Source organism: Mastomys coucha, unplaced genomic scaffold (assembly GCF_008632895.1).
Source record: "Mastomys coucha isolate ucsf_1 unplaced genomic scaffold, UCSF_Mcou_1 pScaffold21, whole genome shotgun sequence".
Classification (NCBI taxonomy): Eukaryota; Metazoa; Chordata; class Mammalia; order Rodentia; family Muridae; genus Mastomys; species Mastomys coucha.
In genome coordinates, this window is record NW_022196904.1 from 166,781,643 (window position 1) to 166,809,598 (window position 27,956).

At 38.9% G+C, this 27,956-nt stretch overlaps 1 long non-coding RNA gene across 1 annotated transcript in view; it reads right to left on the minus strand.

Moving 5' to 3' along the window:
- The window catches only part of LOC116101160, a 91,202-nt gene that overhangs the window by 58,960 nt on the left and 4,286 nt on the right, over positions 1 to 27,956 (minus strand). Inside the window, exons 2-3 of the long non-coding RNA XR_004122814.1 lie at positions 18,929 to 19,045; positions 17,887 to 17,941 (exon numbers count right to left, since the gene is read on the minus strand). This is a non-coding gene — a long non-coding RNA (uncharacterized LOC116101160). The remainder of the gene's footprint in view (positions 1 to 17,886; positions 17,942 to 18,928; positions 19,046 to 27,956) is intronic.

Consider the following 27,956-nt stretch of genomic DNA (forward strand, 5'->3'; position numbering starts at 1 on the left):
CCAAGATTCACGGCTCCCAACAAGAGAGAGAGAGAGAGAGAGAGAGAGAGAGAGAGAGAGAGAAGAAGGAAAAGAAACCTAAAGAATACATTTTCCCCAGACAGGATCCTAGTGCCACGGTCACTGAACTTGAATAGGACTATCATGAAGTGTACGGTGTCTCCCGCCACACGTCAATCATGCAAATAACCGGGATGCCTATCAAATTACTATATCTGTTACAACCATTGTCTTCCCTCACTGGAGATATAAACACAAGTAAAAATACCTCACCAGGAGGCCTCACATAAAATGAACAACACAAAGAGTGGGGACTGGGGAGGAGGAGGGAAATGAAAATTTGAAGATGCCTTCATCCCAAGAGATAAACAAAATTCAACCAAGAAACAGAAGAAACTTGAAACAACATTCATTTGTCATCTCCACTGACACACAACTACATGCTGAAGATCTTAAATGCCTACCTCTCAGCATGAACAAAAATGAATTCAAACTAAAAAACAAACAAACAAGATACAAAATTTAAAATACAAAAAGGAAAGGAAAGGAGTTGGAGAACTGGATCAGTGATGGAGAGCACTGGCCGCTCTTCCAGAGGAGTCTGGGTCTTATCCCACCATCCACATGGTACCATGTTAGTTGGGAAATAGATATCTTCTATTAATAACTGAAAAAATAGATTTCAAACCAAAACTAATCAGAGTTGATAAAGAGGGATTCCTTATACTTATTAAAGTAAAAACCCAACAACAGGACATAGTACAATCCTAAATGTACTCTCAATTTTTAAATCAATTATACATGGACTAGACTCTTCTTCCCTTTTATACAAGACATTATATATTTATTACTTTTAGTCTGATGATTTTAGCAGATTATTTTCCAAGCCACCTGCTCTCTCTGCCAACATATTATGGATTTTTCTACTTATTTTTAATTTTTCCCTTTCTTCCTGTACCTCTTTATTTGACTTCTGTTCCAGGCCTTTCCAATTACTTTGTAGATTCTCCCCTTATATAATATCCTCCCTGTGTCTTCCTCATTTCTAGAAGACTAAAATGTTCACAACTTCTACAGAGGGTATAGGTCTGTGGAAATTAATGCCTGTTTTCTCTTAACCCATCCAACAGTACTACCTTGAGAACTCTGCTTAGGTAATGTCCTAGATTCACTAAAAAGGACTCAGATCGCACCTGCTCCTGAACCCACTGGCTGAGCACTGGACGAACCCTAGGCTTCCAGTTAGCTCCCATCAATACCTGTTTTTCTCTTGTGATTCTGTGCACACAAACGTGTTTCTGATATTCCACGTGCTTTGGTTGTGTTACCACCTCTGACTAACACACTCAGATTTAATCTTCATCTCATCTGGGGCTCTTCCGATAAAGGGGGCACACTGGCATAAATGACCTAGGCTGTGTTCAGGCAAGAGCCGGCTTGTCAACCCTCCTGCTGACTTGATCATGTTTCCTGTGAGAACACCAAATCACTGCTCAGACACATGGACTCTAAGCCTCCTAGTAGGATACGGTAGCCTGTGAAAATCATGTGATAAACAACCACAGTCAAGTCCCCTGAGTCCTTATTAGGACAGTGCTAGAGTTTAGAGTCCCCCTCCAATGGGACCAAAAGACTAAATTAAAGACAAATACAAGAATGCTCTGTGCAGGAAATGAGCATGTGCTGGCTGTCGCGGCCTCCTCCTTGCCTGTAATTTCCTTTACCCTCTCTCTAAATCTTTCAGTGTTCCAGGGGAAAGTTGCTTGGTTTCAAGGAAGTGGAGCCAGAGCCAGAAGGTGGTAGTTAAAAAGTTCAGCTTCTGAATTTGCTCCTTTGGTTTCAATCCCAACGCTGCCACCTATGAGGTCCTTGACCTTGTGCTAGCATTTTTAATTTGGTGTCTGGTTTTTCAATATATTTTAAAATTTATTCTTTTAAATTTGCATACATGTACGTGATGTATTTTGATTATATTCAACTTACAATTCCCTCTTTCTTCTCCTCCTTCTTCCTGAGGAGTCTCCTGCGCATGCTAGCGTGTGACCATCTGTCGACCTGACTATTTTCACTTGCAGAAGTAACTGTAGAAGTAACTGTTATAGACTATTACAGAAATCAAATAAGTTAATATTAAACTTAGAAAATCTCTGTCCCATTCGAGTTAATGAGAAGATTCCAATTCTTACCACATTTATTGTTCCGTGAGCTTTCTGGGACAGTGTGCAATGAGTCCTTTTCTTTCCTTTCAGCACGTCGTCACCCCTCACTCTGCGCAGCCACATCTATGTGGAGGGATCTTAGAGACTTTGAAAATGGCACAGTGTTACCTGTCAGTTGCATGTCTATGATTTTCTGTGTTTGTTAGTGAAATTTTTACAGAGACAGCTGCATCTTCCATAACTGCCCTGTTCCTCTTCCTGAAGACAGAGCGTGAGCAGCTTCTCCTTTAAGACCCTCGGGCTTACTTTAGGAGAAATCTGCATCTTATGTAAAGAAGGTCAACATCTCTTGGCTCTCAGCAAGCTCTCTTCTCAGTAGAGATATAACATACTTAGCCAGAGCCGGAGACTGATTTATGCATCATTTTTTAGGTTATTGTAGACAGAAGGTTACATTTCTCCCTAGCTTTTTCTGATTGGGAGATGAATATGCTATAAATTGAATATTCCTATGCAAGTATCCAAAATACTTTTATAGTTTAAGAATAGCATGAGGAACTAGCCAGTAAAATGGTCCAAGATGAAGTTTAATCAATGAAGAGTACTTGATAATATATAAATGTTCATTTGCTTTTATATATTTATGTTTATGAAGAATTTTATAGCACACAAACTGTTCTACCAAGATTTTTCCATTTAGCTATTATTCTATTTTTAAACTGATTTAATGTTTCTACTTATTTTCTCTTTCATATTCATGCTAAGTATGTATTATTATACTGCTAGAAAGGGTTCTTATTACTCTTCACACTAATACTGTAAATGGATTACTTTTGCTTGATCCAAATTCTTATTTTCTTTAGCTCAATTTTTACTTTTTCTAGATTGTGAACAGAATTAGTTTAATTTTATTCTTCATTGTTGACAATAAAATCATTTACAACTAATCATGTTTCTTGGAATATAGCCTGGTACTATTGTGATATTATTCTTGTTTGCACAAATATTATTTTAATTATAACGAAATATTCTCAGGCTTAACAGACTAGGCATACTTAAGTGTTCCTATTTTGTTTTTAGGTAATATCTATTTTTGTAATTATAACTTTATTGTTTATTTTTAAAGCATATCTTTCTTGTTATAATGAGAGTGTGTACATATATATAAACTTGAAATTTTTATAAAAGCTAAAAAATCTATGACGTATATCATAATTACTGTTTCCAAACATCTTGTATACTTCAATGACTTTTTATACTTCTGTAACAAACTTTTATTAATTAAAGAAAAATATAGCCATGTGTTTAGCATTGTTGGCCATAGTCACTTAAGTATATGCTGATGTTTGTGGCTTTTGCTTGTTTATCAGCCTGGTTCTGTATTGGGTTTCACTTTTTTGCCAAAATTTAGAGAGTATGACAGAGAAGTCTGGATAAAAACAAAAAACAAAAAACAAAAAAACAAACAAAAACAAAACAAAACAAAACAAAACAAAACAAAAAAAAACAAATCCAAGAACTTTGCATTCCCTTCTCAATCAAGCCTGTGTCAAATACCAAAGAAATGATGTAGAAATAAACAAAAGGATATAATCAAAACATTTTTCTTCAACAGCAGCCCGAGATTTGTTTGGCTTTGTGCAAATTGTTCTATTAATATGACAAATGCTAATACCTATAGCAAACACCTGTTTTCGGAGTCATTTTGTGGGTAGGCTCCTTTTAGCATTTGGTTTTACCATAAGCCCCATCCCATTCCACTGGTGAGTCTTGTAGGAAGTCATCTTAATAGATCAAAGAGTTTGTAGCTGGGTTGGAGTTTACCTTTCTCCTTTAGTAACATGCAGAGTGCCTTCCAGTGCACTGAACTTTAGTCTGTAGGGTGAGGGCTCTAGGTAGGCGCCAGCTCAAGCTTTCAGTGAGTTATGTAGGTGTTACCTTCAGCAACAGGGCCTTGCTGTCAGTGTGTGGCAAGCAAACAATAGCCTTGGTAACAACCTGAGTTGTTCAGGGGTTGCCAGAGGACCCCTTGGCCAACAACTCAATTGAAGGAACCCATTCCTGACCTGGAAGCTTCAGTTGGTCATGAAATAAGTCCATTAGTCTCATACTGGTTTATTTGTGCAGTTTTTGTCTTACTGGTCTTCTGCTTGCATATCATGGCTTTCAATTTTGTGTTTTTATAGATTGCATTTGTATATTTCTTGTTTTTTTTTTTCCTTTTTTAGCTTACTTACTATTATTTTTTATTTTTATTTATTTACATTTCAAATGTTATCTCTTTTCCTGGTTTCCCCTCTGCAAACCCCTATCCTATCCCCCTTTACCCTGCTTCTATGAGGGTAAGAGGCATCAAGTCTTCACAGGACAAAAGGCCTCCCTCCCATTGATGCCAGATAAGGCCCCTTCAGTCCTTCCCCTAACTCCTCCACTGGGGTGCAAGCATCTGCCTCTGTATTGGTCAGGATCAGGCAGAGCCTCTCAGGAGACAGCTGTATCAGGCTCCTGTCAGCCAGCACTTCTTGGCATCCACAATAGTGTCTGGGTTTGGTGTCTGCATGTGGGATGGATCCCTAGGGAGGGCAGTCTCTGGATTGCCTTTTTACTAATTCTGATTTGCTTGGTTTTGTTTATTTGTTTACTTGCCTGTTTGCATCAGAGACAGAGAGAGAGAGAGAGAGAGAGAGAGAGTGCAGAGTTGGGTGAATAGGAAGTGGGAATGATCTGGAGGAGTATAAAGAGGATCATGATCAAATTATATTGTATGTAATTTTTTTCAATAAAATGTATGGAATAAAAGAAAATGGGTTTTTTTTCTCCCAATAATTCAAGAACTGAAATCATGAGAAAAGCCATGCATGTGTCTGCTAATAAAGTTGAAATTGGTCTCAGTAATATTAATGATCACAAAAAAAATCCAAAGCAATTAGAGTGCAGCTCCTGATGTCATACATGTAGATTTCTACACTGGATCCAATTAAATACCACTTAAATGTCTCTGGGTGAATCTGTGTCAACAATGTCAGGCAAAACAAAAGAAGGTGGGTGAGACTTCATGGACTATTTTTAATTAGACATTCCATACATGATGAATGAAAAAAGCTCAATACAAAGATTCATTTTCTAACAATAACTGAAACTATGTGATTTTGGATACAAGCTATCTGGTCAATAGATCCTTAACATAATAAATGTTACACTTGCATTTGAAATCTTTTTAATATAAGTAATTATCTTCAAAATGAAACAGACTTTCTTTAAAAGTTAAAAGACAAATTTTGTTAGATTTTTCGGAAAATAATTACCCCAAGGTAGAAGATTAACAAAGATGCAAATAAATACTTGACTTTCCCAGTGAATATTTTGAAGCATTGTGTATGTGTTTATATAAGAGAGAGAGAGAGAGAGAGAGAGAGAGAGAGAGAGAGAGAGAGAATGTGTTGGGTCCTTCCCTTCTGCCTCAGCTGCAAGACACTGGAGCTTGCCACCAGAGACTCAACTCATGCCTGCTGTGCCTGAAACAAAGGCTCACTACTCTGAGTTCTGCCTTCAAGGATTCCAGAGGAAACTATGCCTGCTGGCTGGCACTTATACAGCCTGAGGACATTTGTTGTTGACCTCCTCCCCCACTGTGGACTGCGCCTCCAGCCACGCCCTGGAGTCAAGACCTGCAGGACACCCTGAGTCTCCACCTTCAGCCTAGCAGCCAGCTTCCCTTTGACTTCCTCCTTGACTTTGTTTGGATTCTTCCTGACTCCTCCTTATGTTATTCCTTATGTTATTCAAATGTCATTGTAACCTAGAGATTCAGTGTTGCTCTCTTGTATGTAAATGCTGAACCCCCAAAGTAAAGGCGAGCCTTGATTGGAAACCCTTAACTCGGCTTCCTGTCCTTTTGTTCTCGAACTCTGTGTGTGTGTTTCAGGTCTCCTTTCTCCCTTCGGTCGATGCAGAACCAGTTCGTGAAACTGCGGAACAATTTCAAGAGAGAGAGAGAGAGAGAGAGAGAGAGAGAGAGAGAGAGAGAGAGAGAGCAAGCACTTACGGGAATGAATGACGTGAGGATGAAAGCATATGAGTCTGCCTCTGTATGTGTTTCTTATGCTTTTTCTGGGCTATTTTTCTTGTTTGGTTGTTTTCACGTGTTCTAACTTGTTTGGTTCTGACTTACTTTACTCTATTATTATTCCTTGGATACTTGCTTTTTCTAACAGACACAGAAAGGCGTATCTTCATGGGAGGGAGGTGGTGAGAAACTGGGGGAGTAGTGGGAAGGGAAACTGCAATCAGAATATTTTGTTTGAAAAAACTATTTTCACTAAAAGAAAAAAAAAGTAAAAAACCAAATCTACGTGCTCTCCTGTTAACTAGAATATTGCTGCAGGCCAGCCAATCTGGGCCTCCCTCAACCCTGGAGAGAAACGGGGTGCTAGTCAGGTTGTCAAGGCATAGGCCAAGAATGACAAACAGAGCTGACACAAGGAAGTGCTGAGTCTGAATGTATTTGCACAAGGTAAAATTCAGGCTTAAATGATGACAAAGTCATGTAGCAGGTGAGGGACACTTCAAAGTCAGTAAGATCATGTAGGCAGGTGATGGTTACATCAAGGTCGGTAAGATCAGGTATCCAGGTGTGAAGCGGTTGGAAGAGCAGCAGGTGCCCTCCCCCACTGGGGCTATTTTGGTAATCCCATGCTAATTCTCTGAGTCTGCTGGAGGCAAGCACCAGGAAGTTCCAATCTAGCAGTTCCTACTAATTCTCTGGGTCTGCTGGAGGCAAGCACCAGAAGTTCCAATCTAGCAGTTCCTGAAAGGAAGCCTTTTCGATTACCCTCTGGTATGTAAACCAGTTCTATCTTCTGTGGAACTGCCCTGAGAATTCTATGTGCCTGACCTCTGTTGCTAACTCTGAGGACATCCTATCTGATAAGGCAGCTTCCTTGTGAGAAATTCCAAGCTAAGGACAGCTTGGAAATAAATTAGGATATATTGGAACACTGTGCTTGCCAGGGAACAACACCCTTATTTAGCCATTTACGAATCATTTCTTGGGATACCTTTATACCTGAATAAGAGGGCGTGTTGATGATTGGAAAGACTAATCTGGAACATGTGGAGATCCCAACGACTGACTGAATACCCAGGAGGCACAAACTCCCTTTGAAGTCATAACGCTTCTTGTCTGTGATCAGGCTTTTACCCCTGATATTGCAGATTTTACTGGAGTAGATGAGTGGGCATGGCATTATATGTTTCAGTATTTTATGATACAAAGGGCAAAAATACTAATTTCACCAGACTATCCCAATAAAAATGCTATTCTGAAATTATTGTATTGTTTATGGCCATACTACCCTGAATGAAACCAACCTCATCTAAATATTTTTACTTTTAAATATTTTTAATTTTTTTATTTCCTTAATTAATAGTAGCTCTTTAATTATTGGCTGGATAATGCTCAAAAGAGTCAGATTCAAGAGTACTAATAAATTAAAATTTTTTTCAGTATTACCACAAGCTTATATTCTAAAGAATGAGAGGCCTCCAGGGAGGTAAGCAGTATAGTTGAACCTCAAAGAATTCTATTTAAATCATACTTGTCATATTGCTTTGGAAAAGTTATCTGAGCCCCTATTTTTGTCATTGAAAATGTAGACACTAGTACTTTGAGACTGATGGTGATGGTTTAACAGGCTACGGTAAGAACTAGATACTCTAGAACCAGTTGCCATCTTTAATTTATCTAATTAACCTAGTATGCCATTATATAAATCTGTTATGAGAAGCAGTCTGTGAATCCTCATTTTATGACATTATTATGAAAAGCAGATACTCCCACAAACTTGAATTATGTTTGAAGAGGCAACCACATGACATTATACACATCCCATGGAATTACTAGAGATCTACTCTAAAAAATATGCCGACCTCCACAATTGAGGAACTGTGTTCTGCCCCTCATGGTCACAATTCACATCCTGTTATTAGATATAATTCTTCAACCAAATCATACATAAATTTTTTCAGTGAACAAAGTGGGAAGGGATTGTAATAAGGGATTGTAATAAGGGATTGTAATAAGGGATAAAGAGACTCCACTTTGCCTCTTGTGCTGATCAGACGCAGATTCTCAGAAAAAAAAAATAGCTTAAAGATTAGTACTATCTGGGCCTTGATATTCATTATACTGCTAAGCAAGAAGAGTTTCTTCAAACTTTGAGAAATGCCTCTACAAAAACTAACCTGGATTCTTTCCAGTGACAGCATTACCCTTCTCCACTTAATAAATAAGCATGTGTCTGATAAGGCAGTTCATATTTACCTTGTGTCCTGCTACCAGTGTAGATACCCAATTGTTGCAGTAGGTCTCTAGTCTCTAAGCATATCACTCAATGTGGAATCTAGTCAATATGGAGCCCTGACCACCTGTCAAACTATAATAAAAGGCCTCATTTGTTGAGATTTGCAGTGCAGTCAAGTACAATGCTAAGTGCTTACACTGTTCAAGATTCCCAGCAATACTGCACAGCTGTTTTCCATGTCTCTTCAAAGGAACTAAGCTATGGAATTGTTAGTCAACTTCAGCAGGAATCTAGCTAAAGCATTTCCTAACTTCAGAATGTTTATCACTACTTTAATACTAGAAGAAAACACAAAATGAATAAGACACAGTCTTAGACATGAAGAAACTTAAATTAGGAGACATACAAAACCTAACTCAATAAGATTTATTGACAATTGCTTCAAATTGATACTTACCAGCTGCTCCCTTTCAAAACTAAAAGTCCTTCATAGCATGTCAGTTAATGAACCACAATAGTGCTGTAACACAACAATGTTGTACCTGGAGCATAGATAATGTAAACATAACTACAGTAATCACGTGTGAGAACTGGCTGAGCTTTGACAGCATCATGGCCTCAGACCTTTTATTGTTATAATTTTGACTATACTACAAAGGCATGTTGGGCTCTAAGAATCAATGCACCATGCAAGAACCCTTACAGACCAAAGGAAGCACTCACAGAACTTCCTTAAGAGAATAGAAGTCTACAGAACATCCTATAAAGCAAGGCTGACAAAACCTTCTGAAGCCCTAAGAGTTGGAACTTTCTTATGGAAGAGTTGGAGGAAGGATTGAAGGCCCTGAAGGGGAAAGGTACTGCACAGGAAGACCGACAGAGTCAACTAATCTGGACATTTGGGTGTTCTCAGAGGCTGAGCCACCAACCAAAGGACATACACAGGCTGGACCAAAGCCTTCTGCTGGCAAATACAGAACAGATATGCAGCTCAGTCTCCATGTAGGTCCCCTAATGTCTGGAGCAGAGGCTGTCTCTAAAGCTGTTGCCTGTCTGTGAATCTCTTTCCCCAACAGAGCTTCTTTGTCTGTCTGACCTCTGTGGAAGAGGATGCAGAGAACTGATGCACCAGAGGTCAGAGGAGAGGCTGGGGGACCCCACCCTCTCAGAAGAGAAGGGGAAGGAGGATGGGCAGAGGGATTCAGCACGGGTAGATTTTGGTATATAAAATAAATAAATACATAAATTTTAAAGACTCAAAAAGCAACTGAAAGAGTCAGATGCAGATACTTGCATCCAACCAATGGACAGAAGCTGCTGACCCCTGTTGTTGAATTAGGGAAAGGCTGGAAGAAGATAAGGAGGAGGGCAACCCTGTAGGAGGACCAACAGTCTCAATTAATCTGGACTCCTGAGATCTCTCACTGGACCACCAACCAGGCAGCATACACCAGCTGATGAGGCTCCCAACACGTATACAGCAGAGGACTGTGGGGTCTGGACTCAGTCAGAGAAGAAGCACTTAACCCTCAAGAGACTGGAGGACCCAGAGAGTGAGGAGGTCTAGTGGGGTGGGGGGTGGGGAGTGGGGACATCCTTGTGGAGATGGGGTGGGGGGAGGAGGTAAGAGATGAGGAACAAGCAGAGGGAGAACCAGGAGGGGGATGAAATCTGGACTGTAAAAAAAAAAAAGATTCAATAAAATTTAAAAAAAGAAAGAAAGAAAACTAAGCACTTATAGATGAAAAGGGGGGTCCATAAAACATACAAGGAAATCTCCACTGAGTGCTATTGGCTACAAGTAGAGCAGCCTCCTTTTTCTCCTGATTTTAACATGATGGCAACTATATTGTATACACTATTTTGTGACTTGATTTCTATTTAATTCTATAATAACAGAATTCATGTTTTGACAAATAATATATTTAGTAGTTGCATAATAAAAAAAAGTACTTTAAAAGGATCAGATTATAATGTTCTCGACTATGCTGGGTCAGTAGGCAGTAAAGGTTCACTCTGAGACATGGTGATTAACGGCCATAGGAATAAAAGAACAGACATGAGCTTCTAGCCTAATTTGGCATACAGTCTGAGTCACAAAGATAAATGTGTACTTCTACCCCTTCTTTTTACAGCCTCCCCCCTTCCCTGGTTCTCGTATGCAAAAGAGGGATTATTTACTATGGAACAATAATTAAAGGATCTGATAACCACAGAAGAAGAAAGGCCAAGGGCAAAAAATAAGAAACTGCCATGAACAGCCATGAACATGAAATGGAAGGGTCTTATTTATAGCCTACATCTCCTGTTAGTTCCTTACAGACTATGTATTTTACTCTACTGACCCAGCTTAGATTCTATTACTCATATCTTTGTTCCCTTGGGGCAATATAGCCTTTTGTTTACTCCTTCATGTAATAACAGACTCTTTTTGGTTAAGATTCCCAAAAGGACAGTGAATTTATGATGTATATCTTAATAAGGGCATGAATTCACACAATGAAAGTGATGAGTAACAGAAGACCTGGCCACACCTGGAAGAAAAACCATCAACAGCAAAATAATCCGTTTGCCCAAAAGTAAAGATGACTGGAGGTACCTCAAATTCACATGCTGACCAGTTACTCCAGTGGAAAGTACATAAGCAATAGAAAGTTAACCTTGGTAATGCCACACATCTGGCTTAAAAACACTGTTTTTAAAATCCAGCTACTTCTTACCCAAGTTTCTGATCATATGATTTTCATGACACATAATTTTCTGTGTAACCACCTAGTTGGATTGTTAGCTTCCGATACTTCTAACCCCAAAATTGCATCCTTCAGATCTCAGAAAGAGCCTTGCAAAAAGTAAAGTACATAACATCTGGATTCAAATCTCTCTTATGGGGACACGTGTTTAATACAGAATCCCAAGTACATTCTAAAGCATCTTATATGGTTATACCAACTTACCCTCAGAGCTCCCAGGGACTAAACTCCAACCAAAGAGTACACATGGGGGGACTCATGGCTCCAGCAGCATATTATAACAGAGGATGGCCAAGTCGGTCATCAATGGGAGGAGAGGACGTTGGCCCTGTGAAGGTTCTATGCCCCAATGTAGGGGAATGCCAGGGCCAGGAAGTGGGAGAGGGTGGGGTGATGAGTAGTGGGAGAGGGGAGGGAACAGGGGATTGTTTTAGTTTTGGAGTTTTTTAATTTTTTTCTTATTTTATATTATCTTTCTTTTTTCTTTTGGAGTGGAACCTGGGAAAGGAGATATTGTAAATAAAGAAAACATCTAATAAAAAAATATATGTAGACATTATATCATCTTTTAGAGAGTTGAGGTATTTGCTGTCACTCTGCATGTATCAAATACTTCTAGATCTGTTTTCTGATGGGTTTTAACAAATAACATCCCTAAATATTTCCATGCAAATTAACATCAGCTAATTTAACTTAGAACTTTTCAACACTTTTTTTCAGTTTACTTCACAAAGACATGTACTAATCAATATATTAATTTTTGTGTATAGTCCTCAAAATGTTTGTTGATCTTCAAGTACTACATGTTAAAGTTCAGACCTTTCAGATATATTATTACATTTAGAATATCCATTTACATCAGAAAACTCTGAAGAGGCCATGAGGAGGGTTTCAAAGGAGAGGAGAGAGAGAAAAAAAAAAAGAAGCCACTCCATCATTTCTTTCTACTCTCTTCCCTGTTCACCTCAATCAACCAGAATGGCCTTCCTGCTATCCTTGAACATGTCTCTTATGTATTGTTGAGAAATGGGATGCCACAATGGAGCACTGTGAGGCAATGTGGAACACTGAGGTGTCATAATTGAGCTGTGGTGTAACAAGACATAATTATGATGTCACAATGGAGACTTGTAAAGGCATGGTGCCGCACTGTGATCTCATGATGGAATATTGCAGATAACAATGGGGCTTTGACATGCCACCATGGAACATTGTCATCTCATTATAAAGTACTGTAATGTCACAATGGAACACTATGGTGTATATGTATATTCATTATTATGACAACACAATTTAATATTATGTTAGCATAATACAGTAGTGTTGTGTCACAGTGGAGCATTGCGATGTCACAAGACAGAATTTGTTATTACAATGGAGCACTGTCATGTCATAGCAGAGCACTGTGGCCTCATAATGGAATATTATGATATCAGTGTAGAATATTATGATCTCATAATAGAGTGTTGTGATATCACAATGAAACATTGTAATGCCATATGCAATCTCTGATAGCAGATGACAGCATAGTGATATTCCAATGAAATACTATGGTGTCAAAATTGATCTGTAATGTCACACAATACTGTAATGTCACAAGGTAGCATTGTGTTAGCACAATGTAGTGCATTTCACAGTGAAACGATCTCTTAATAAAGTATGATCATATAATAAGAGAGTAGTTATGTTTATAGAGCTATATCAAATTCTCCCAGACACCATTCCATCATCATTTCTTCTCACCCCCTTATTCACCTCAATCAACCAAAGTGAATTTCCTGCTATCCTTAAGCATGTCTCATATGTTTTGTCAAAGAGTACAATGTCACAATGGGGCATTGTGATAACACAACACTGTCTTCTGACAACACGATGATCCACTGTGACACAAAACTACCCCATGGCATGCTACATACAGCATTGCGTGTTTCAATGAGAAATTGTTGTGTGAAAATGAAACATTATGATGGCACAAAAGAGCATTGTGACGTCACAGGTAGCACTATAATGACTTCACTACCCGTTTCTGTCAACATTCCCGCTCCAGATATCCATGATTCACTCACATTATCATCCTAGTTTGGGGTCAAACATCACCACTTATGTGAAACCTCCCTTGCTCTCAGCATCTAAGTAATCACCCTGTTAGTCTTCCATCCTCACACCCTCCTTTATTTATCCCAGAGGGCTTACCACTTTCTGTATGATGTTGTTTATTTCTTCAACAGTCCTTGCCTTCTACACTAAGCTTAATACCAAGAGAGGTGCTGACTTTTGGTCACTGTTCTAATCTCATTACCCAGTACCAGGCTTGGTCCTAAAAAGGAACGTTGTACATTTTCTGCTAAATGATAGAGTGTGAGAAGAGCCTTTAAATGGATCACATTACTAAGGCTCCAGCTATAAACAATCTCTGAGGGACCATAAGAAAAGTCATGGGACAGAAACTCTGAAAATGGAACTGAGAAAACACTCAAGAATCTCCTCTGACCACAAAGTTGAATTGCATATGGCACCCTCACCAAGTTCAGCAGCAGCATCATATGGGGAGTTGTGCTTTTGGAACAGAGCATAATAGATATGCCATCTAGGCCTTGGTTTTCTCACCTGAAAATCCTGGGCAATGGCATGTGATAATTTTCAGAATTATATGAAATAATCTTAATGAAGTAACATAAAAATATATCAGGAAGAAATGTGACAAAAATGCACCAGGATCATTGTTAAGGGCTAAATATATTTTTGATTAATAGCAATACTGTCTCTGGAAGTACAAAAAACCAACCTTCATTCTATGCCTACATCGAGAGAAAGAGAGAGAGAGAGAGCCACATTGCTAGATAATGAGTAGAAACATCCAGAAAAACGTCAATTATCATTGAGGTTCATTGACTCACTCATCTCTATGCTGTGGTGAGGAAAACCAAAATTCTGTTACTTACTCTACTAGATGGTTTACTAACAGGGTATTCTCCATCCTAAAAGCTAAAAATCCAGCCTGTCACTCCAGCCTGTCACCAGGCAGAATTGTCTCCTAGCTGACAAGGTGTCACCAAGGAAGTAAGGTGTGTAGTGTCCACTGCTACATCTAAATGTGTCCCTAGAAACACATCCTCAGTTGGCAATCCTCAGTGTCAAAATCAATTAGATCCTGAAAACCAAGTATAGAAAATCGCATGTTAGGAACCTTGCTTTACCTCACAAACTGGGGACACACTGTGTGAAACAGCTGATTGAAACCAAGAAGGACAGCACCTAAGGTCTGATGCTTTACATCAGGAAACACCAGAAGGTAATGGAAGCCCCAAGGTGATTTCTAAAGCCAGTACTCTGAGCAACTTTATCATCACTGTACTTAGGTCCAGTGTGAGTATGGGAGATGCATGACAAGTAAAGCCACGTCACCCTCCTAGTACGAAAGACACTTATGATTCATATAGCCTGTCTCTGGGAGCGTTGGCATGAAATCCATAAAATCTTCCAGAGTGCACTGTCAACAAATCAGAGTTGAAACATAAGAAAAAGAAAATCAATTTCCAATCCCATAGAATTCTGAGAAGGGAACATGAGGAGCTGCTGGGACCCCACCCCCACTTTAGTGATCTCCCCCTCATTAAGCCCCTCCCTTGTCAGACCAGTCTGTCAGCTCCAAGTCAAAGCCTGCCATAGCCCCCACCAATGTTGACCTTTCCCAGCTCCTTGATGCATCGCCCATTTGGAAACATACTGAATCCAGCAGCACCATCTGGCCAATTAAATAGAAGAGTCTATTTCTTTAGTAGTTTCCTTGAGATTAAATTGAAAACCCAGAAATAAACCCACATACCTATGGTCACTTGATCTTTGACAAAGAAGCCAAAATCATCCCGGGGAGGATGTGGGGGATTCAGCATTTTCAGTAAATGGTGCTGGTCCAACCGGCAGTCAGGATGTAGAAGAATGCAAATTGATCCACTTGTACAAAGCTCAAGTCCAAATGGATCAAAGACCTCCACATCAAACCAGATATGATGGATCTTATAGAAGAGAACATAGGAAAGAACCTTGAACACATTGGCACGGGGGAAATTTCCTGAACAGAACACCAATGGCTCATTCTCTAAGATCACTAATTCGCAAATTGGACTTCATAAAATTGAAAAGGCAAAGGACACTGTCAATAGGACAAAAAGGCAACCCACAGATTGGGAAAAGATCTTTACCAACCCTACATCTGATAGAGGGCTAAGATCCAAAATACGCAAAGAACTCAAAAAGTTAGACTCCAGAGAACTAAATAACCCAATTTTTTAAATAAAAAAAGGGGGGATACATAGCTAAACAAAGAATTCTCAACTGAGAAATCTCGAATGGCCAAGAAGCACCTAAAGAAATGTTCAACATTTTAAGTGATCAGGAAAATGCAAATCAAAACAATCCTGAGACTCCACCTCTCACCAGCCATAATGGCTAAGATCAAAAACTCAGGTGACAGCAGGTGCTGATGAGGATGTGGAGAAAGAGGAACACTCCTCCATTGCTGGTGGGATAGCAAGCTGGTACAACCACTCTGGAAATCAGTTTGGCACTTCCTCAGAAAATTGGAAATAGTTCTACCTGAGGATCCAGCTATAGCACTCCTGGGCATATACCCAAAAGAAGCTCCAACATATAACAAGGACACATGCTCCACTATGTTCATAGCAGCCATATTTATAATAGCCAGAAGCTGGAAACAATCCAGATGTCCTACAACAAAAGAATGGATACAGAAAATGTGGTATATTTACACAATGGAGTACCATTCAGCTATTAAAAACAATGACTTCATGAAATTTGCAGGCAAATGGATAGAACTAGAGAAATATCATCCTGAGTGAGGTAACCTAGTCACAAAAGAACATACATGGTATGTACTCATTGATAAGTGGATATAAGCCAGAAAAAGCTTGGAATACCCACCATATAACAAACAGATCATATGAAACCAAAAAAGAAGCAAGACTAAAGTGTAGATGCTTCAGTCCTACTCAGAAAGGGGAAGAAAATAATCCCAAGAGGTAACTGAAGGGAGAGACCTGGGAGGGAGGAAGGAGGGGTAGGGAAAAGAGGGCAGGATCTGGAGATAGGGGAGAAGTACAGAGGTCAGGAATTTGAAAGAAGGTGTGTAGTAGTAGGGGAGGAGGAACTGGAGGTAGCCACTAGAAGTCCCAGATGCCAGGGGCCCAAGATGTTCCCAGGACCCAATAGGGATGACATTAGCCAAAATACTCAACAAAGTGTAGATAGAACTTGTAGAGACCATATCCATTCAATAGGCACAGCCCCCGGTTGAGGGATGGGACTCCCCCCACCCATCTAAAAAGTATTAATCCAGAACTGCTCCTGTCAAAAGGAAATGCAGAGGCAAAAAGTGGAGCAGAGATTGAGGGAAAAGCAATCCAGAGACTGCCCCACCTGGGAAATCCATCCCATCTGCAGGCACCAAATCCAGATACTATTGCTGATACTAAGAAGCGCTTGCTGACAGAAGCCTGGTATAGCTGTCCCCTGAGATGCTGTGCCTGAGCCTGACCAATACAGATATAGACGCAAATAGCCAAACATTGAACTGAGTGTGGGGACCCCAATGGAGGAGTTAGGGGAAAGACTGAAGGAGCTGAAGGGATTTGTAACCCCATGGGAAGAACATTAATATCAACCAACCAGACCCACCAAAGCTCCCAGGAACTAAACCACCAACCAAAAGGTACATATGGAGGGACCCATGGCTCCAGATGCATATGTTGCAGAGGATGGCCTTATCTGTAATCAATATGAAGGGAGGCCCTTGGTCCTGTGGAGGCTTAATGCCCTAGTGTAGGGGAATGCTAGAGCGGTGAGGCGGGAGGGGTGGGTGGCTGAGCATCATTATGGAAACAGGGAGGAGGGAATAGGGGGCTTGTGGAAGGAATAACATTTGAAATGTAAATAAATAAAATAATCAACAACAAAAAAATTGTCTATTTGGCATTCTTCCTTTTCCTTAAAAAAAGTACAACTTAACAAGTCCCTTATAAAACAATGATGTTTCAAAATTTAGGATGATTCTTCAGGAGGCAAGCTATTATCTCATTTTATAGATAAACAGACTTTGTTTCAGAGCTGTTAAGTGAATTGTATATATCACAGAGCTAAATAGCCAAGCTGGGCCTAATAGCCAATTCTTATTTTCATTATTAATTTTTAAAATTCACTTAAAAAGAGTTGGTTTCACTGAGAGATAATTTCATACACATGCATCATTATACTTTCTTCTTATTCACTACCCCAACCTCTCCTCTATCCCTGCCTCTTCCCTCCTCTTCTCTCTGGTCTTATTCATTATGCTAGCCCCTTCTACTTCTTGTAATAAATAATCCATTGTCCTCTCTTGCTCCCACCACAACTTTATACCTCTTCCTTCTCTCTCATAGTCCCTTTTTTACTTTCATTTCCTACACACCAAACACACACACACACTTCAATCTAGATTCCACATTTGAGAAAAACATATGCAGTATTATACTGGAACTGACCTGAGCAATATAGGTGGCTTCAACCAAGAAGAAATTAGTGGAAAGTTGAGCTCACCAAAGATTGGAAGAAAGACAGATTGAGTGTTCTATCTCAGTCTTAACAAAGAAAGAAATGCATGATTGTGGACATCAGACTTACTATTCAGCAGAGTTTGAGCTGAATTTTATCACTGCTGCAAACCACGTATTGCATCCTGTGATGAAGAGCCCAAGAAACACAAGAAAGACAGTGGTGAGTGGTAATGACTGTAATGGAGGGAGAATAAGTGATATATATATACATATTAACAAGTATATTGTATATAATATTTGCATTGATGATTTACTGTTCACATGTCAGAAGTGGTAACAGAGAAGGTAGACGTGTTTATAAATAAACACAAGGTCAAACATATTGCCTTTAAGAACAAAGAATTGATGGCAAAGTTTTCAGTTTTGCCTCTGGATAACTGTGGTAGCACTTACAGTATGTTCTATAATTTTTCCAAGGTTCAGCTTTCCCCTTCATTTAGAAAATATAAAATAGCAATCAATCACAGTACAAAGTGTCTTATCATGTATAGAAATATAAATATATATAAATATATATATATATACAAAATATACAACACTTAAAAATTCTAAGCATATCATCTGAAATATTTCAGGCTATTATCATTATCACTATGACCTCTACTCAACAGGATTCATATGAGGGTTCTTTTCTCTTTTCTGCATCATCTTTGCCTGATCTTGAATAAACTGCTTAACTTTACAGAGTTCCAGTAAACAAAGATAGTAGCAATGACCTCTTTATTTGACAAAGTCCTTGAGAGGATCAAGTGAGATAAAATGCTAAACTGTTTTGAAAACAGTAGATCACTATTCATTGATCATATTTTTTCACATTCTAGCAAGGTATATTAAAATGTGAGCTGAGCACCTGAAGATCTTAGGGAGCCTCAAGCTTAAATCAGCTGTTGTTCTTAGGTAGGGGATATGTGCATGCGTATGTACAAATGTGAAGGTGTTAACACCTATCACTTATTCTATCTTAATTTCTTGGCTTATAGATGTCAACATGTGCCTAGCACTTGAGTTACATTGAAAATATTCCAATGGGCTGAGAACTTCCGTTTGCCCACCTATGCTAGCATGTGCACACTGCATGCAGGGCACTAGTGATAGAGCACTGAGCTCACCTGAGAGGGGCAGGAAAGGGGACCAATCCATGGAACTGACACTGGAATGAAGAGGTAAAATAGGAAAAACCACCAAGGGAACATAGGAACATTCCAGTAGTGGGAGGAACTGCAACCCTGCAAAGGGAAAACAAACCAGTGTGACTACGAGTATTTATAACCCAAAATGCAATGAAAGACAGTAGTGAACTATAATGACTGAAATGGAGGGAGAATAAGTGATATATACATATATATATACATACATACATACACACATATATTTATATATATATTGGAATAAGTATATTGTGTATACTATTTGCATTGATGATTTACTGTTCACATGTCAGAACTGGTATACTGAGGAGCTAGGCAAAATTTAAGTCTAATGAGCCCAGCTAGGGAATTAGAACTCTCTTTTATTTTTAATTTTTTTTGTTTTTAACTGAAATAGCATTGCATCTCTTCCCCATTCCCTTTCCCCCTTCTTGCCCCTCCAGATACCCTCCTTCAATCCATACCATGATTCTCAAGCTGTTAACTTCTTCTTATTTTATTCTATTTGTTAAATGCATGCATTTGTGTCTGTGTCTGTGTCTGTGTCTGTGTGTGTGTGTGTGTGTGTGTGTGTGTGTGTGTGTGTGTGTGTGTGTGTGTGTGTGTGTGTGTGTGTGTGTGTGTATGAGTATAAATAAATAGATTATGGACAAATGATAGACAGCTAGATGGATGGATAGATAGATAGATAGATAGATAGATAGATGGATGGATGGATAGATAGAAAAGACAGCTAGATGATACAACCTACTGAGTCCATTTTTGTTGTTTGTATATGGTTTCAAAGCTAACAACTCTGCATTGGAACGATCATCACAGAAAACCACAACTAGACACAATACAGGCACCAATAGATCATGGGAAACCTATCACCAACAAATACACCTATACAATGGCTTCTGCATCTATAGCTCAAGGAACATTGAAGAAGAGAAGAGGTATAAATATTTTCAGAGCTGGGAATAAGATTCTGACTGCGTCCCATACACAAGTGCCATTAGGATATGAGCATGGAGGTTAAATCTTCAACAAGGAACACATGTGAACCATATGATATACTCTATAATAAATTCTTTTTTTCTCATAATGGTAGGTAGGAAAGCCAAATCCAGGTACTTTAATAAGAATATAAATTATAAAGCTCATTTGTGTGTTCATTTCCTGAGAAAAGACCACCTACTACAAAACCCTACAAAACCCTATGCCCTGTAAGCTGCAAACTGATTCTCATAGCTATCTAGCTCCTCACTTCTAAGAAAAAGATCCCAATGGAAAACAACATTGAGTAACAGAAGAGAAAGAAAAAACTATTTTGGAGAAATTTGAGTATGAAGAGAGGAATGAAGAGCACCCCAGGGAGGGCATGAATGTCTCTGAACTTAATATTTGATATGCAGAGGGACTTAAATGAAACATGGACTCTAAAATAAACCCTTTGAACGGTATTTCAGAAGTACAGAGGCTGTGGGAAAGAACATTTTGATTAAGATTCGTCAGCTGGGGATTCAGCAAAGAGACACTGCTCTTCCTCCCCACAGCAGCCTTTGAAGATCTTCTTTATTCACAAGACAATGAGCAAGTAGAGGCAAGGCACTCCTCTTTTAAAAAAGAAAGCCTTTGACATGGTTTAACTTCTCCATATAATAGCTAAAGCAAATGGCACTGGATAAAGGAGAACAGATAAAAAGTTTTATGTAGGAAAGTCCTAGGGCCAGGAGATTAATAAGAGTCTCAGGTGACTACAGAGTTTGCCTATCATGGTAACAGACTGTAACACGGGTAGGAGAAAGATCACCTTTGAGCCCTTTTAGGAAGAATTGGTACTCTTCAGTACATTTAATTCCCCCAACCTGTCTCAAAACATATTCCTTTTGTTATAAGATAAAGAGAAGAATAAAAGAAAGGACACAAAGCAGGCCAAGACCTGTTTTCCTAAACTAGTAAGTGGATTCATGTCAGAAACTCCTCTTAGGTCTCCATCCATGATTTTCACCCATACCATTTGTTTCTAGTTGTCTTCTTCCTGAACATCTCCAGAGTGTCCATTCAACCTTCCACCTCATCCCTGCTTCTACCCCTTCCCAACAGGATCCCTCTATAGAGATGCATGACTGGGCATTGATACAACCCTTTCTCTCTTACCTGTCATCCATAGAGAAGGCCTGTAGAAGCTGTTTACTATAGGAACCAGAACTCTAGCCATACATGATTGTTTTGAAGTTAAATTTCTGACCTATTCTGGACAAATTATGTGTCAACCAAAAGCAATTTGGATTTACAAGTCAAAGAAAAATGGGCATTGTTCACCATGGTTTGAACCATTAAATAAAATTTAGAGCTGCTGAATATAAAATCATCTTAAGAGAAGTTGAATGAAGCGGGTGGTGGTGGCACACACCTTTAATCCCAGCACTTGGGAGGCAGAGGAAGGTGGATTTCTGAGTTCGAGGCCAACCTGGTCTACAAAGTGAGTTCCAGGACAGCCAGGGCTGTACAGAGAAATCCTGTCTCGAAAAACCAAAAAAAGAAAAAAAAAAAAAAAGAGGAGTTGAATGTGAATAAAAGGGCAGTGAGATGAAGAAAAAAAAAAAACAAGGAAACAGATCTAGCAAGATGATTCAAGGGGAGTAAAAGGGCTGATCTCACAAGACTAACCACCTGAGATTGATCTCCAGAACCCACGGTGGAAGGGAAAAAACATCTCCTGACAGTTGTCCTCTGACTCATGTGCATATCATATAGACATATATCTCACACTCAAGCGTACACATAATAATAACTAATAATAACATGCATATGAAATTAGTGATTTGCATTTGTAGCAAAGTAGGGAGGATATATGGGATGGTTTGGATGGGAAAAGGGGAAGGGAAAATGTAATTATTACCTTAAATATAAATTTTTTTAATTGTAATAAGTAAATTAATAATTTTAAAAGAGTTAGCCATGAGCTATTTTATATCCCTAGATGTCCATGAAACATCTGCAGGCATTCTCTGTTTGGGTTGGTAGCCATATTTGCCTACTTGAATATCACCCACCTTTACCACATGAGTACCAATAGCAACTTCTCTACCTTTCTCCCTCATCACAGATTTTTTTTTTTTTAGATCTTTAGATCTTTTCAATTGCTATCATCCCATTCTCTATTTTTTTTTCAAGACTGCTGGCTTGGCACTGCCCAGCTAGTTGTTCTGGGAAGCTCTGATATTTTATTTGCATTAAGAGACTCTGCTGAGGGTAAAAGTAATATATTCATCCCTGGTTTTTACTGATTCCTGAGGAAATTTAGTTATTGGTGAGATGAGGCATAGAAGGAGAACATGTTAGAAGTTTCCTTAGCACAAAGTATTTCCTGCCTACTAATTCCACTCTTCCCAGGAAGATCTGGAAGCCAAAGTGCTTACAAGGTTCAAACAGACAATGGACAGAGACTAAATAGCGAGTCCATACATCCTTTTTATTGTGTGTGTTCTGGGAAGTGTGCTTCTTTGCAGTAAATATGGGTTATATGGCCCAGAGGTCTACTTTATCACAACATGGCTTATAGGATGTCTATAGTTCACCAGAACATATAGTTCAACTAGAACATGCCATAGATGCTCAGATTATATAGCATAAACAAATCCCTCCAAAGTCATAATTAATAACTTTTCCAGGTTTCCCAAAAGAATGCATTCTTGGTATCAGCATAATGGTAAACTCTAATACACACATTGTCTCTAAAGCCCTTTATTACTTTTTTCAGATATCAATCCCTTTATGAGTTAAAATATTTATTGACTATCTGTCATTGCCTAGTCACTATTATACCAATCAAAACAAACTACTTGCTTCTTCCCCAGAATTAGAGATTATCTCCCCAATGGCTCCATATAAAACCAGAGGCTTCCAGTCTCAGCAAAGAATGCTCTAGCTTTCCATGAGCCAGAGTCCAGTTCAGGAACTGAACCTTCCTCTTCAGCAGTAAACACATCCAAACTGGATGATAGCTAAGCAATTAATCGCCTATTGATGAACCTGTTTCAGATTTTTACCTCTAAAAGGAGACGTCAATAGCAGAAAGTGAGCCTCCATAGGAGCATATGCCTGCATGGCCAGAAAAATCTCTAGCCATACATCTATCTATAGGATAATAGAAAAGCTGTACCTTTATTTTTCTTGCTGTATCCTGGCCTTTAAGGTTTCGCTATCCCCATTAAAGCTTAATCTTTGGTCCATGCCATGTAACTATTTGAATTTCTCCCAAAACACTGAAACCCATCACATGACAACTCATAAAGTACACACTTTGGCAACAACAGTAAGTGAATAGCCAACTCATACATGACAAATACCTGCTTGTAAACTGAGAAAAGTACTGGGAACTTCACTGATACTTTCAAGAAAGACATGATCAAAGAACCAAACAAACAAACAAAAGAGAATGAAAATTTTTTTGTTAAAGTGTTATTCTGTCTGGTGAAGAATATTTCAGACCAAGGTCATGGCATTGGCAACACCACTGAGAAAAAAAAATGTTTGTGGTCAAGGAGCCTAGTGTGGCTGAAGCAGAAGCAAGTGGGTTTTCACGAGATTAGGACAGTCTGTGACCCAACCACCATCCAAAGTCAATCCACTCTGGTTTAGCCTCTGGAATGGATGATATTCTATCTCACATTACCAATCAAAGGCAGAGGAACTAGAGGTCTTCAGCATGTTGGTCTAAGTGGTCCAACAACTGAGTAGTCTAGGCATCCATCCCCTCCTCCATATAGTTCATGATTTGTATGTGACATTGTTTCCACATTCTGTAACATTTCTTTCTAGACTTGAATCTAGAATGATAATGCTGATTCAAGTGATGATAATGGATGTGTGTGTCGCAAGTTAGGAGTAACACTTTATATTCATCATTTCATCCTTACAAACATAGTTGCTTTTCATGAAATCAGACATATGGCCATGAGAGGTCATCTGTGCCCTTTCCACTACATCTGTCATAACGACATGATACATTTTGACCCAAAACATGTTTGCATTACAAAATAATTAAGTTAGAAGTGAATATGGCAACACTTCAAAAGCAAGCACACTGCTCTCTCACATTCTTCTAACAGAAATTCCCCCATCCAAGCACTGTCAACACATAATGGTAAAGGACATGGCACACTCTAAAAGAAAAGCACTTGTGGCCTACAATTCTTGAGAATGGATCAAAAGTAATTATTATTTTCTCCCCTATAAGGCAAAGTAAAATGAGGTCCACTTCTTCAGAAACTTCTGGTCTTCTTTAGTTAAATCTATTTTCTAGACCACAACCAGGGCATTTGTCTGAAACAAATTCATTCAAAATTAGCCTGTTAATTTTATCTTCAAAAATAAAAGTATCCTCCTGTTTCCAAGTCCCAAGGCTGTCTTCATTCCCAGGCACTGCACTGGCAGATGCAGCATGGAACTACAGGATGGTGCTCTTCCAGAACACACTTCATAGATTTGCTGATGTTCATGCCCCCTGTCAGTCTCAGTTCTTCTCTTGGACTGGCTTTGGATTGCTTATGATTTTCCCCTCTTGTCCTGAACTTGCCTGGACTTGCCTCACACTTTCTAGACAATTCTGCAGCTGTCTAATGTTCAGCCCTAGGCTTCTCCCTGGTTGTCACTCTACGCTCACTTATTCTGATGTAGGAGTGGGATATGATCTTGAAAGATCTACCCCTTAATTTTGTTCAGATGTTAGTTTTTAAGACTTCACCATCAGTAATGATTATCAATCCAAAAGTCACTTTATTGATTATTAGAAATGTAATGAGCTTCAGAGGAGCTATTATAAAAAATAATATATAATGAAATTTCCATGCTTAGCTTGTCCCAGTTTCAGATGTCTCCCCTTGCCTGCATACAAGACAAACTTAATCTCTTGCTATTCCATCTCTGTTATCTTCTAAGTCATTGAGCCTCTGGGAAATAAAATACTTTCCACATCTATCTGTATAAAGCATCAAAATATTTTTTTAATTTGATCATGTCTTAAGGAATAGAACCAAAAGATAATTTTCTTGGTAACTCAGTGCTTATCTTTTAATTCTGTGGTGACTAATGACCACAGGAATTATTTTAAATAAGGAGGAAAAGAGAAGAAGGCTAACATTTATTGTGTCATTCCTTTAGATTTGCACACAGTTTAGACTGTGCATATCTCAGATGAACAGTCTAAAGCTCTCTGCATTATAAACATATGAATTTTCTTTAACAAAGCCTCTGCAGTAAGTTCCCCTGGGATATGACTATTGTGTTTGCCATTATATTTTAATGATTGATATCTAAATGTGAGCTATGTTTTAAATAGGTGTCTTTTTGATTTAAAAAACAGTGTATAATCAAACAACAAAAGAAAAAGAAAATATACCACCACAGACATGAGAAAAGATGACTGTTTTCAGGCAGGATCATATTCTACTACAGAAACATCCAGTAATAGAATGTAGACTCAAAGGGCTAAGGAGATGGCTCAGTGGTACCACAATGGTACACTGAGCTAGGCTCAATGGCATGCATGTGCAACACCAGTAACAGTGGTGGGTGGTCTGGAGAGAGGAAGGCAGGTAGAGTCCCTGAGGCTTACTGGCCAACCAGTCTAGCTGAGCTGATGAGCTAGGATTCAGTAAGAAGCCATAAGGTGGAAAGGCACAGGGGAAAATGCCCAGGAGCAACCTCAGACTTTCATCTCTGTGCACTCATATATGTGTGTGAACCTACACATATAAATATACACAGATACGTGTAAACGCACCAAACACATACACAATAAAACATTTAAGAATAAAATCAAAAAGTTGGTGAATATAAAACAGGGAGTAGCCTAGTCATCAAGCCAGCTAGGTTCTCAAGGAAGGTCAAATGCCTCAAACTCACTACAACCCAATTGTCATTCAAAATGTTGAGAAACAGATTTCCTAGATGGCTTCCTGTTGCTGATCATGCTTCCTAGCCTTATTAAACTACCTTTTAAAGTTGAAGAAAGAACCTGGGGGCTTGGGAAATGGCTCAGTGGTTAAAAACACTTTCAGAGGTTCTAGGGTCAACTCCCAGCATCCACGTGGTGTCACTCCAATGGAACCAATGTCCTCTTCAGGCCTCCATGGACACCAGGCACACAGGAGGTACGCAGATGTACACACAGGAAAAATATCCATATATGTAAAATAAAGATGATAAAACATAAAAAAAAAAATTCTGCTTTGCTGGGGTGATAATAAACCAACAAACAGAGGCAAAATACAGCAGAACACTCCATTCCTCTCCAGCTCCTTGCCATGGCTTTTTTCAAGTGCTTGTATTTATCTGCCTCTAATAAAAAATACTACCTCAGTCATCTACTCCAAAGATTGGTGTTTACATTCTGTTCTAAGACAACAGCATCTCATAAGGTCATAGCTTTGTTCAGTGAACATCAGATATGCAATAGATAAAGTAATAGAGATGACCTTAGGCAATAACATTTCCAGCAGTGTGTGTTATACTAAGAACTTCTAGCTGCATTTGCCATCCAAGAAAAAAGATTTCCCTTTCTGCTGTCTCCCAACATAATTGCTGCTACTTATAAACTGAGGTTTGTGTCACTATATTAGCATTTATAGCTACATGAAATCTTAAAAGAGCGTCTGGCTGAGTCCTATCTCTAAGGAACCTGGCTGTATGGGCCCTCTCTGTGAAGAGCTACGGAAGCCTGTTTATTCCAGGTTCTCTACTTTCTGAGAAGCAGATTAATGCCTAATTATATAGGATTGAAAGATGTGGTCCTTCAGTATTGGATAAATTCATGCTGCAATTCTTTTTCATTCCCCTAAAACGAGGATACTAACTTCCACAGCTGGGAATGTTCTCAATCTATTTGACAGGGCCAGAGAAAAGAAAAAGAATTCATACAATAATTGCAAATAAAGAGCCCTTGACTTCAGCTCACCAAGACTGGTTTAATCTAAAGCAAGAAAGAAATGAAAGTGGGAGAGAGGGGGAGTGAAGACTCTCAGAATTATCATCAAACTATTTCTATGTGTCTGGATTATAAAGTACTCCTCAGTAAAATGACTCACCGGAAAGATGCAGTAATTCAGCAAGCATGAATACCTAGACATGTGTGCAGTACCCTACTCTCCCTCTCTACCCCTCCATCTTTCTCCACCTGGGATTCTGACTCCTTGCAATTCCTGCCAATCAAACTACTATTGATTTAAAGGACTAGCTTAAATGAAGACAGTCACAAGTTACCCAAAGTATTTTCCTCCTTTGTGCTGCTCAAACATAGTTTCTCTAATAAAACTTTGTCCTCTCCACTTGATAAAAGGAGGAATAAAAGGAATAAAAGGAGGGAAAAGTAGTTCTCTCTGTCTAATATAGGCCCCGAAGCTATTCTAGTAAATTCTAATTCATGGAACAATACTTGATTATCCAAAAGTAGCCTTGATCTTAAGAATGGTCCTTGGCTTATTTCAGACAATAACTTTTATTAAAACTAGTTTTTAAGGATGTGTTTATGTCTGTGTATATGTGTGTGTGTGTGTGTGAGTGCATGTACATCTGTGTGTGCAAGTGACCATGCTTATGTACATGCAGAGGCCAGGGAAGGACATCAGATGCTAGAGTTACAGGTGTTTCTGGAACACCAGCTTTTTACATGAGTTCTGGGACCCAGTTCTCATGATTGCATGGCACATGCACGTGCTCTTAACCACTAAACATCTCTCCAACAATCAGACAAGAATTTTTAAAGGAAAGAAAGTTGTTTTCTATTATATGGCTACTTAAAGCTGTCAAATTAAGTTTTTTACATGTATTTCTTTGTATCACTACAAATAGCATATTTTAAGGTGTTTGTCTTCACCAATACTACATGTTAGAATAGATACTTCAGTTCATATATTTTTCTCAAGAGAGCTCTTAGTTAGTGCATGCTAAAGCCAGAGTTCAGAAACAAGTGTTCTTTTTTTCCCCCTCCCATACCTTTTTC